An 11275-nucleotide genomic window follows, 5' to 3' on the forward strand; every position below is an offset into this window, starting at 1 on the left:
TGGCTAGTTCTCCCTGTATTCCGTGAGATCTAACCTTGCTAATCAGTCTCCCATGGGGAACCTTGTTGAACGGCTTACTGAAGTCCATATAGGTTACATCTACCGCTCTGCCCTCATCAATCCTCTTTGTTACTTCTTCAAAAAACTCAATCAAGTTTGTTAGACATGATTTCCCACGCAGAAAGCCATGTTGACTATCCCTAATCAGTCCTTGCCTTTCCAAATTCATGTACATCCTGTCCCTCAGGATTCCATCCAACAACTTACCCACCACCAAGGTCAGGCTCACTGTTCTATTGTTCCCTGGCTTGTCCTTAACACCCTTCTTAAACAGTGACACCACATTAGCCAATCTCCAGTCTTCCAGCACCTCACCTGTGACTATCGATGATACAAATATCTCAGCAAGAGGCCCAGCTGTGGGATCTTTTATGTCCAACCCCAAGGGACAAAGGGGGCCTCACTTAAACACCTTATCCAAAAGGCAAAACTTCCAACTGTGCATAGCTCCCTCAGTGCCAATGTGGATTCTAGCTCAGGAAGCAACTACCTGGTTGGAGACCCGAACCCACAACCTCCTTGAAGTAAGAGGGTTCGACACTGAGTCCATCCATAAAGGCTCTGCCGCTTTGTTTGACTCATTACAAAATAAGATGACACTTATTTAAAACTGAGATGTGAATGATTTCATCTCTCAGGAGAGCATATATCTGGAATTCTCTAACACAGGGAGTATTTAAAAACAAGATAGAGAGATTTTTGAAGTGACATTCTTGATGAAGGGCTGATGCACATAATTTCCACTCTCCTGCTCCTCGGATGCTGTTGCACTTTTCCAGTGCCACACTTTTCAACTTCGGAAATTGAGTAAAAGGGTATGATGACCTGTCATGAAGGAGCAGTTAAGGCTTGGGGCGAATCAGCCATGAACTTGTTGAATAGCAGTCAGGTCATCTAGTCAGGTCATTCTGCTCCAGCATGCACTTTATACTTGTAGTCTTTACATTGTCTCTCGATATTCTTCATCACAAAATGAACATCTTCTCTGTGTTCAACCTCATTTATTACTTGTACATCCATTTCACTAACTTTTCTATATTCTTTTGGAGTCTTAACACTATCCCCTTCACAGTTCACAATGTAAACATCCCTTGCAAGTACATCCCTTGCATTCTTGTAACTCCTTTTGCCACCTCAGGACATCCCAGAGCACCTTGCAATCACTGAAGTATGTTTGAAGTGTGATCACTGTAGGAAACGTGGACAATTTGCACACAGCAAGTTCCCATAACCAGCCATATGATACTTACCTTGGGTCTTGTGTTTTAATTGCATTGCTTTGGGATGGAGGCCCCTCTTCGAAATGGCAGCACTGGACCTTTCATTTTGTTTTGATTTATCATTGTCACGTACCCAGTTACAGTGAAAAATTCAGTTTTGTGTGCAGTACAGGCAGACCACACCATACAAAGTGCATGGACAGAGCACAGAATACAATGGTATGGCTGTAGAGAAGGTCCAGAAGGAGCAAGATCAACATCAATTAAAAGATTTGAGAGTTCCATTCAGAACTCTAATAATAACGAAGAAGAAGCCATTCTTGAATCCACGGGTTTGTGTGTTTAGGCTTTTGTATCTTCTACCTGATGGAAGAGATTATGACTGAAGTAGGAGGGGTCTTTGATTATGTTGGCTGCCTTTCCGAGGAGTATAAATAGAGGAAGGTTGACTTGTGTGATGGACTAGTCTGTGTTTACAAAACTCTGTAATTTCTTACAATCCTGGGTGGAGCAGTTGCCATACCAAGCTATGATGCAAGCGGATAGAATGCTTTCTGTGATGCATTTGTAAAATAGAGCCTTTATAGACATGGATGGAGGTTTGCTCACTGAGCTGGAAGGTTCATTTTCTGATGTTTCGTCACCATACTAGGTAACATCTTCAGTGAGCCTCTGGATGAAGCATTGCTGATGATTCCTGCTTTCTATTTATATGTTTGGGTTTCTTTGGGTTGGTGACGTAATTTCCTGTGGTGATGTCATCTCCTATTCTTTTTCTTGGGGGTGGTAAATCGGATCCAAGTCAATGTGTTTTTGATAGATTTCCGGTTGGAATGCCATGCTTCTAGGAATTTTCGTGTGTGTCTCTGGCTTGTCCTAGGATGGATGTGTTGTCCAGTCGAAGTGGTGTGCTTCCTCATCTGTATCTAGGATACTAGTGGGAGAGGGTCATGTTGTTTTGTGGCTAGTTGATGTTCATGCATCCTGGAGGCTAATTTTCTGCCCGTTTTTCCGATGTAGTATTTGTTACAGTTCTTGCACGGTATTTTGTAAATGTCTGTATAGTGTCTTTCAAGTTCATTAGCTGCTATTTTAGTGTGTTGGTGGGTTTGTGGGCTACCATGATACCAAGGGGTCTGAGTAGTCTGGCAGTCATTTCCAAGATGCCTTTGATGTAGGGGAGAGTGGCTCGGGTTTCTGGACGTGTTTTGTCTGCTTGTTTGGGTTTGTTGCTGAGAAATCTGCGGACTGTGTTCATTGGGTACCCGTTCTTTTTGAAAACACTGTATAGTTGATTTTCCTCTGCTCTGCGGACATGCTAAATTAGCCTCCTGAGGAAGTGGAGGTGTTGCTGTGCTTTCTTGACTGTCACATCAACACGAGTGGACCAGGACAGATTGTCGGTGATCGTCACTCCTAGGAACTTGATGGTGTCGATGATCTCCACCTCAGCACCATTCATGTAGACAAGGGCATGCCCTCCACCTTGCTTCCTGTAGTCAATGACCAGCTCTTTTGTTTTTGCTGAAAGTGAAGGAAAGACTTGGTAACAAGGTTAACATTTTATTCATGAGACTCCAACAATGAGGCACTCCCCTAGCACTGTGCTGGGATTGTCAATCTGGATTACAATATAGCACGAAAAGAGACCCATTTGTATTTATTGTTGGAGGACTTATCTTCCCTTAACCTGTGATAGCATGTTCCTCAGTTGTTTACCAGCCTAAGCACTCGGCATGCATACTGAATTGTGGATGCTATAAATATAGTGTTTCCCTTCAAAGTGGTTTTGTTCTTCTGTAAGCAACCAATTCAACAGCTGAAAATGATTAATCTGCTCACTCTGTACCCAATGCGTTCAGCGGATTTAAATTCTAACATAAACAATTTGCTTATTAAATGTTAATCTTCCAACGACATTTTATACATGTTCTAAAGTAAGCCAAGGCAAACTGTTCCTATCCCTTGATAGTACGTATCCACAGAAACTACAATCTCTGTGACAGTCACGCAATACAGGTTTGTTTTTATGTCGTGTGCAACCAGGGAGTTAATAAATCATGTTAATACTGCTTTCCTTATTAAAGAACGTGTCTTGTTTTCCAAAAGCTTTGTTACCCGAACTGTAAAGCCTGAGGTTCAATTACAGTTCATGGAAGAGGACGTCTTGTTCCCTGAGACTTCAATAACAACATGCCCTTATTGAACTATTACACACTGACACAGCACTTCACACCCTCTTCCACTTAAACGGGGTAAGACTCGAAACTGAGTTTAAGAAGCGGCTAAGTCGCTCGCTCCTGCATGTTTAAAACTTGTGTTTATTTCTGGGACTTCACATTATCAGCGAACTAAGCTTTCTTTAAAAAAAAGTGTAAAATACGTGTTTGTGGCCTGCTTATCTTCAACTCGTGGTTGTTTTAAGAAATGATCCCTGCATCAAGAGAAGTAAAACTTGAATTCTCCACTATTAGATAGAACTGAGAGAGAAACAGAGGGAGAGTGTGGGACCCACAGATGCGGTGCACAATGTCCAGGCTCCACACTGGTAATAAAGTCGCTGTTGTGATTGTTCATTTCAATCCCTCCACCCTTCCCCACCCCAATGGGTTATAATCTTGTAAAAAATATACTCATGGTGTCGCATTTCTGCTCGTTTTTTTGTGCACCCTGGCAAGACGATTTGTCCGTGTAAATACCGAATAGATCAGATTATTGCTACATTGGTTGTATCTCGACTGTGTGTGTTTACATTTGATGCTTGTTACACGCCAGTCTAATGCTTGATTCTGATCAAGCAAATAAAAGTTTGCAGCCGTTTGCTCTGTTTCATAACTCATGTCAGTGGTAAAATGTTACATAACAACCAGTTATCTCAAAGTGAGGCCTTTTGTGCTATAAGTGTAAACAAGAGGGCAATGTTCCTCAAGTTTTGCAAGGTCTCTATTAAAGAACCCGCGATGAACTCGCTGCAGCTGCTGCGTTGCATTTTTTTGAGTTAGAAGCCTCTCTATCTTAAAAAGGCAATGTCAAATCTTCCTGGAGAAGGGGATTTGATAGAGGTGTTTCAAATCAATGAAGGGTTTTCACAGAGTAATATGGAGGAATTGTTTTCACTAGGAAGATTCGATAATCAGAGATTATTGATTTAAACTAATCAATGAAAGAACTGAGTCTGAATTTTTCTTCAAGCAAACGAGTTGTTGTGATCTAGAACACGTTCCCTCAAAGGGCAGTTTCAAGTGGAAGCAGCTTTAACCTTGACATTCAAATTCGATAAGGAAGGGTTCAGTTGTGCAGTGACTGACTTGATTTGATTTGATTTGTTTTTGTCATATATTGTGAGATACAGTGAAAAGTATCATGTTGCATGCTAACCAGACAATCATGGTTAGAGACAAAAAGACTGCAGAAGCTGGAATCCAAGGTAGACAAGCAGGAGGCTGGAAGAACACAGCAAGCCAGGCATCAGGAGGTGGAGAAGTCAACGTTTCATGTGTAGCCCTTCTTCCATTCTGAAGAAGTTCTCTGCCAGTCCTGAAGAAGGGTTACACCCGAAACGTTGACTTCTCCACCTCCTGATGCTGCCTGGCTTGCTGTGTTCTTCCAGCCTCCTGCTTGTCAACCAGACAAGTTATACCTTACATGCGCCTATCAGGGTAACAGAACAGAATGCAGAATATAAAAACAGAAAAACCTGTGGATGCTGTAAATCAGAGACAAAAAGAGAAATTGCTGGGAAAGCTCAGCAAGTCTGGCAGCAGCTGCAGAGAGAATCCAAGATAGGATAAACAAACAAAGTCTCTTCCCTGGGGTCAGGGAGTCCAGATCTAGAGGGCATAGGTTTAGGGTGAGAGGAGAAAGATATAAAAGAGACCTAAGAAGCAACTTTTTCACGCAGAGGGTGGTACATGTATGGAATGAGCTGCCAGAGGAAGTGGTGGAGGCTGGTACAATTGCAACATTTAAAAGGCATCTGGATGAGTATATGAATCAGAAGGATTTAGAGAGATAAGAGGCAGGTGCTGGCAGGTGGGACTAGATTGGGTTGGCATGGACGAGTTGGACTGAAGGGTCTGTTTCTGTGCTGTACATCTCTATGAATCTATTACCCTTCCTCAGAATGCAGAATACAGTGTTACAGCAACAGAGAAGGTGCAGAAAAAGATCAGCTCTATAATAAGTCAGGGCCATTCATAAGTCTGATAACAATGTAGTGTCCTTCCCCTTGTACCAGGAGGCCTGGGTTCAAGTCCCACCTGTTCCAGAGGTGTGGATTAACATTTCTGAACAGGTTGATTAGAAAATAAGTCAAATTCGATAAGGGAGAGCTTTTATGGTGCAGTGGTAGTGTCCCAGGCCTGGGTGCAAGGCCCAACTACATCAGAGTGTTCAGTAACATTTCTAAACGTTGATTCGAAAAGATCTCAAATTCAATATGTAAATAAGGGAAGAAAATTTAGATTAGATTAGATTCCCTACAGTGTGGAAACAGGCCTTTGGCCCAACCAATCCTCTGAAGAGTAACCCACCCAGACCCATTTCCCTCTGACTATTGCACCTAACACTATGGGCAATTCACCTGACTGGCACATCTTTGGACTGTGGGAGGAAACCGGAGTACCCAGAGGAAACCCACACAGACACGGGGAGAATGTGCAAACTCCAACCAGACAGTCGCCCAAGGCTGGAATCAAACCTGGGACCCTGGTGCTGTGAGGCAGTAGTGCTAACCACCGAGCCATCGTGCCATCCATTTACTAGACTATAGGTTAGTAGGGCTAATTAGGAGGCTAATTAAAAGAGCCAGACAGACATAATTGGCCAATGGCCTCCCTTTCCCTGGTGTATGATTGTACAATTCCAGGATGGGGTCACATTCCCTGAGGCAAAGCGTAAATAAATCTGAAGCTGCATCATGTTGGAGCTGATCCACCAGGAACACACCTGGAGCAAACATCTGGAGCTCCAGCAACTTTGGGTGGAAGTTGGGGAGCTGGAGTCTGAGCAACACATTTCTCGACATCAAAGAAAGGGAAAGTTACCTGGACACTTTGCTCCAGGAGGCAGCCATGCACCTCAGATTAGGTTATTCAGTCTTGGCCTGTGATCTGGAACAGAAGGATGTGATAGTTTGTGAATCATGTATGGGGACCAAAGAGGCATTTCCCGAGCTTCTATCCTTTAGTTGACCAACAGGTCCTTGCAAGCTGTGTGAGAAAGAATGGGGATTGCAAGGAGGATGAGTGAATTGACCACGGTACCTTAGTACATTCAAGTGGAGGGAGGAAACGGCAATCTAGTGGACAGTAAAATTAGGGAATGAAATACTGTTCTCTGCAGCAATGAGCGTGAGTTCTGAAGACTGTGTTGCCTACCTGGTAGCAGGATTAGAGACATCTCCTCAGGGCTGCTGTAGAACTAAAAAGTAGAACCTGCAAGGTAATAAATAATCTTAGGATTACTCGTTGAGCCATAGGAAAGAGGCACAGAGTAAATACAATCAAGGAATTAAATGTGTGACTTAAAAAGATTGATCTGGGTGAAATGTGGCATATTAGCACTATTACTGGAGTCGAAGGAAACTGTTCCGGTCAAATGTACTTCATTTGAACTGTGCTGGGACCAATGTGATGGCAAATCAAATAACTCAGGCTGAAGAGAGCAATTTAAACCAGTTGGATGAGGTGTGGTTTGGAAGGCAGTTACATGAGCTTACAAAGCAAAAGGATATGTTGGCATTGAAGGGCAACTGTTTTGATAATGATACCCACAGTAGGACAGGAAGGAACAGAGTATACAAGCATTAAGAAAATCTGCAAATAGTGCCAAAGGAAAAAAATGATAAAAACACAAAATCAATGGCTCTTTACTTAAATTCATGTAGTGTTTGGAATGAAATAAATGAATTGACAGCAAAAAGTAGAGGTTAATGGGTAAGATCTTATATGGAGAGATGGATTCAAGGAGTTCCAAGTTCGGAACTAAATATTCAGGAATATATGATTTTTTAAATGGACAGGTAGGAAGGGAAGGGATTTCGGCTAATGTTTTTAATACGCTGGAATAAGTACAATAGCAAAAATGATCTTGGATTGGATCTTAGATTCCATATGAGTGGAGATTAAAAAAAAATCAATAAGGGAGGAAGATGCTGATGGGTGTATTATTTAGACCCCTAACAGTAGCTGTTATGTGAGATAGCAAACAAATCAAGCATGTAAAAATTGCAGTACATTAGTTATGGGTGACTTCATTCTTCATGTAGATTAGGAAAATCAAATTGGCAGGTGTAGCTATGAGGAAGAACTGAGAGTGTATTCGGGACAGTTTTCTAGAACAATATGTTATGGATCCAACCAGTCAACGATTAAGCTATTTTGGACCTGGTAATGTGTAATAAGACAAGTTTAATAAATGATTTCTGAAGAATAAGATCCTCTAGGGAACAGTGAACATAATATAGTGGAATCTAATGCCCTGGGGAACCAGACAATTGCAGTGGAGTTGAATAAATACTTTGTATCAGCGTTCACAGAGCACACTAATTCCAAAAATACTAAATATTCAAAGTAATCAGGTGCAAAAGGAGGAAATGAAATAAACACAAGAGCTATAATTAGAGAAGGCATGGTAGAGAAACTAATGAGGTTAAAGAGTCATAGAGTCATAAAGATGTACAGCACAGAAACAGACCCTTCAGTCCAACTTGTCCATGCCGACCAGATATCTTATACTAATCTAGTCCCACAGGCCAGCACTCAGCCCATATCCCTCCAAACCCTTCCTATTCATATACCTATCCAGATGCCTTTTAAATGTTGCAATCGTACTAGCCTGCATCACTTCCTCTGGCAGCTCATTCCATATATGTATCACCCTCTGTGTGAAAAAGTTGCCCTTTAGGTCTCTTTTATATCTTTCCCCTCTCACTCGAAACCTATAACCTCTAGTTCTGGACTCCCTCACCCCAAGGAAGAGACTTTGTCTATTTATCCTATCCATGCCCCTCATGATTTTATAAACCATAATATGGTCACCCCTCAGCCTCCGATGCTCCAGGGAAAACAGCTCTAGCCTATTCAATCTCTCCCAATAGCTCAAATCCCCCAGTCCTGACAACATTCGTGTAAATCTTTTCTGAACCCTTTCAAGTTTCACAACATCCTTCCAATAGGAAGGAGACCAGAATTGCACACAATGTTCCAAAAGCGGCCTAGCCAATGTCCTGGACAGCCGCAACATGACCTCCCAACTCCTGTACTCAATACTCTGATCAATAAAGGAAAGCATATCAAATGCCCTCTTCAATATCCTATCTACCTGCGACTCCACTTTCAAGGAGCTATGAACCTGCACTCCAAGGTCTCTTTGTTCAGCAATACGCCCTGGGATCTTATCATTAAGTGTATAAGTCCTACTATGATTTGCTTTCCCAAAATGCAGCGCTTCGCATTTATGTAAATTAAACTCCACCTGCCACTTCTCAGCCCATTGGCTCAGCTGGTCCAGATCCTGTTGTAATCTGAGGTAACCCTCTTTGCTGTCCACTACACCTCCAATTTTGGTGTCATCTGCAAACTTACTAACTATACCTCCTATGCTCACAGCCAAAGCATTTACATAAAGGCTGGACCTGATGGGATGTATCCCAGGATTTTAAAGAAAGTAGTTATAGGGTGCACTTATAGTAATCTTCCAAGTATCCTTAGATTCTGGAAGTGTTCCAGAGGATTGGAAAACTGTCAATGTAATACCCTTGTTCGAAAAGGGACAGAGACAAAATAAAAGTAGGTAACTATTGAGCAGATAGCTAACATTGTCATTGGGAAAAACACTAATATATAAAACCCAACAGCAGCACATTGATCCTGTTCTGCCATTCAATAAGATAACAGCTGATCTGATCATCCTCAATATTGTATCACTTCATGGGATATGGATATCATTGTCTGGGCTGGTATTTGTTGGCCATTCCTAGTTTCCCTTGGGAAAGTGATGGTGAGCTGTCTTCTTGACCTGTTGCAGTCATGTGCTGTAGGTCAACCCACATTGACCTTAGAGAGGAAATTCCAGGGTTCTCTCCTCATGACATTGAAGGAACAGTGATATATTTCAAGTCAAGGTGGTGAATGGCTTTGAGGGGGAACTTGCAGGTGGTGGTGTTGTTTTAGATTAGATTCCCTACAGTGTGGAAACAGGCCCTTCGGCCCAACAAGTCTACACCGACCCTCTGAAGAGTAACCCACCCAGTCCCATTTCCCTCTGAGTAATACACCTAACACTACGGGCAATTTAGCATAGCCAATTCACCTGACCTGCACATCTTTGGACTGTGGGAGGAAACCGGAGCACCCGGAGGAAACCCACGCATACACAGGGAGAGTGTGCAAACTCCACACAGACAGTCACCCGAGGCTGGAATCGAACCTGGGACACTGGTGCTGTGATCCCATCTATCTGCTGCCCTTGTCATTGTAGATGGAAGCGGTCATAGTTTTGTAAGGTGCTGTCTAAGGATCTTTTGTGAACTTCTGCAGTACATCTTGTAGATGGTAGACACTGCTATCAATGAGTATCAGTGGTGGATGGAGTGGATGTTTGTGAATGTGTTGCCAATCAAGTAGGCTGCTTTGTCCTGGATGGTGTCAAGTTCCACTTTCCTGCATTTTCCCCATAACCCTTGATTCCCTTACTAATTAAAAATGTCTATCTCAGCCTTGAAAATACTTAATGGTGCTATAGCCATAAATCCACTGCCCTCTAAGAGAAAAAGAAATCCTCCTCATCTCTGTGTTAAAAGGGCAACCCCTTAATCTGAGATTATTGCCCTCTGGTCCTAGACTTTCCCATATTTACACTGACAAGTCTCTAGGAATTAATCTGTTTCAATTAGGTCACCTTTCATTCTTCTAAACTCCAAAGAGTACAGGCCCAACCTACTCAACATCTCATCCAAACCTGGTATCGACCTCATGAACTTTCTCTGGACTGCCTCCAATGCCAGTATATCTTTCCTAAGACATCCTGCCCAAAATTGTTCAGTATTCCAGCTGTGCTGTGATGAATATTTGTATATTTTTTAACAAGACTTCCCTATTTTAATGCTGTATTCCCTTTGAAATAAATGCCAACATTCCATTTGCCTTCCCTATTACCTGCTGAACTTGTATGCGAAATTATTATGGTTTATGCACAAGAGCTCCCAAATCTCTCAGTGCTGTAGTTTTTTGCATTCTTTCTCGATTTAAATAATATTCAGATCCTCTATTCTTCCTGCCAAGTGCATAATCTCACATTTTGCCACATTATATTCCATTTCCAAGTTTTTGACCACTCACTTAACCTCTCCATATTCCTCTGTAAACACTTTCTGTCGTCCTCAAAATTTGCCTTTTTGTGTCATCTGCAAAGCTGCCAATCATACATTCACCTTTCCCATTCAAGTATTTAATACATTGTATAAATAATTATAACCTCAATGCTGATCCCTGCAGCATTCCACAAGTTGCAGATTGTCATCCTGAAAATGATCCACTTATCCCAACTCTCTGTATTCTATTGCTTAACCATTCCACTATCCATAATGATGTAGTGTCCATGGACTTTTATCTTATTAAGTAGCCTTACATGCTGTACTTTATCAAATGCCTTTTTGTGAATTCAAACATTCTACAGCAACTGGATCCCCCATATCTATGCTGTTTATTACTATTTCAAAGAACTCTAATAAATTGATAAATAACTATGAGAAAGTGAGGACTGCGCTGAAAACTGTGTTGCTGGAAAAGCGCAGCAGGTCAGGCAGCATCCAAGGAGCACGAGAATTGACGTTTCGGGCATAAACCCTTCTTCAGGAATGAGGAGGTTTTGCCAAGCAGGCTAAGATAAAAGTAGGGAGGAGGGACTTGGGGGAGGGGTGTTGGGAATGCAATAGGTGGAAGGAGGTTAAGGTGAGGGTGATAGGCCGGAGAGGGGGTGGGGGCGGAGAGGTC

General features: G+C 42.2%; 1 long non-coding RNA gene across 2 annotated transcripts in view; it reads right to left on the reverse strand.

Annotated features, from left to right (window-relative positions):
- The window catches only part of LOC122563173, a 9498-nt gene extending 2090 nt beyond the window's left edge, over nucleotides 1–7408 (reverse strand). Inside the window, exons 1-3 of one of the 2 annotated variants that reach the window (XR_006315509.1) lie at nucleotides 6851–7408; nucleotides 6659–6715; nucleotides 6326–6391 (exon numbers count right to left, since the gene is read on the reverse strand). This is a non-coding gene — a long non-coding RNA (uncharacterized LOC122563173). The other variant, XR_006315505.1, reaches the window with a different exon arrangement.
- Nucleotides 7409–11275: the final 3867 nt, after the last annotated feature.

This window comes from Chiloscyllium plagiosum, chromosome 2, assembly GCF_004010195.1.
Source record: "Chiloscyllium plagiosum isolate BGI_BamShark_2017 chromosome 2, ASM401019v2, whole genome shotgun sequence".
In the NCBI taxonomy this organism is placed as follows: Eukaryota; Metazoa; Chordata; class Chondrichthyes; order Orectolobiformes; family Hemiscylliidae; genus Chiloscyllium; species Chiloscyllium plagiosum.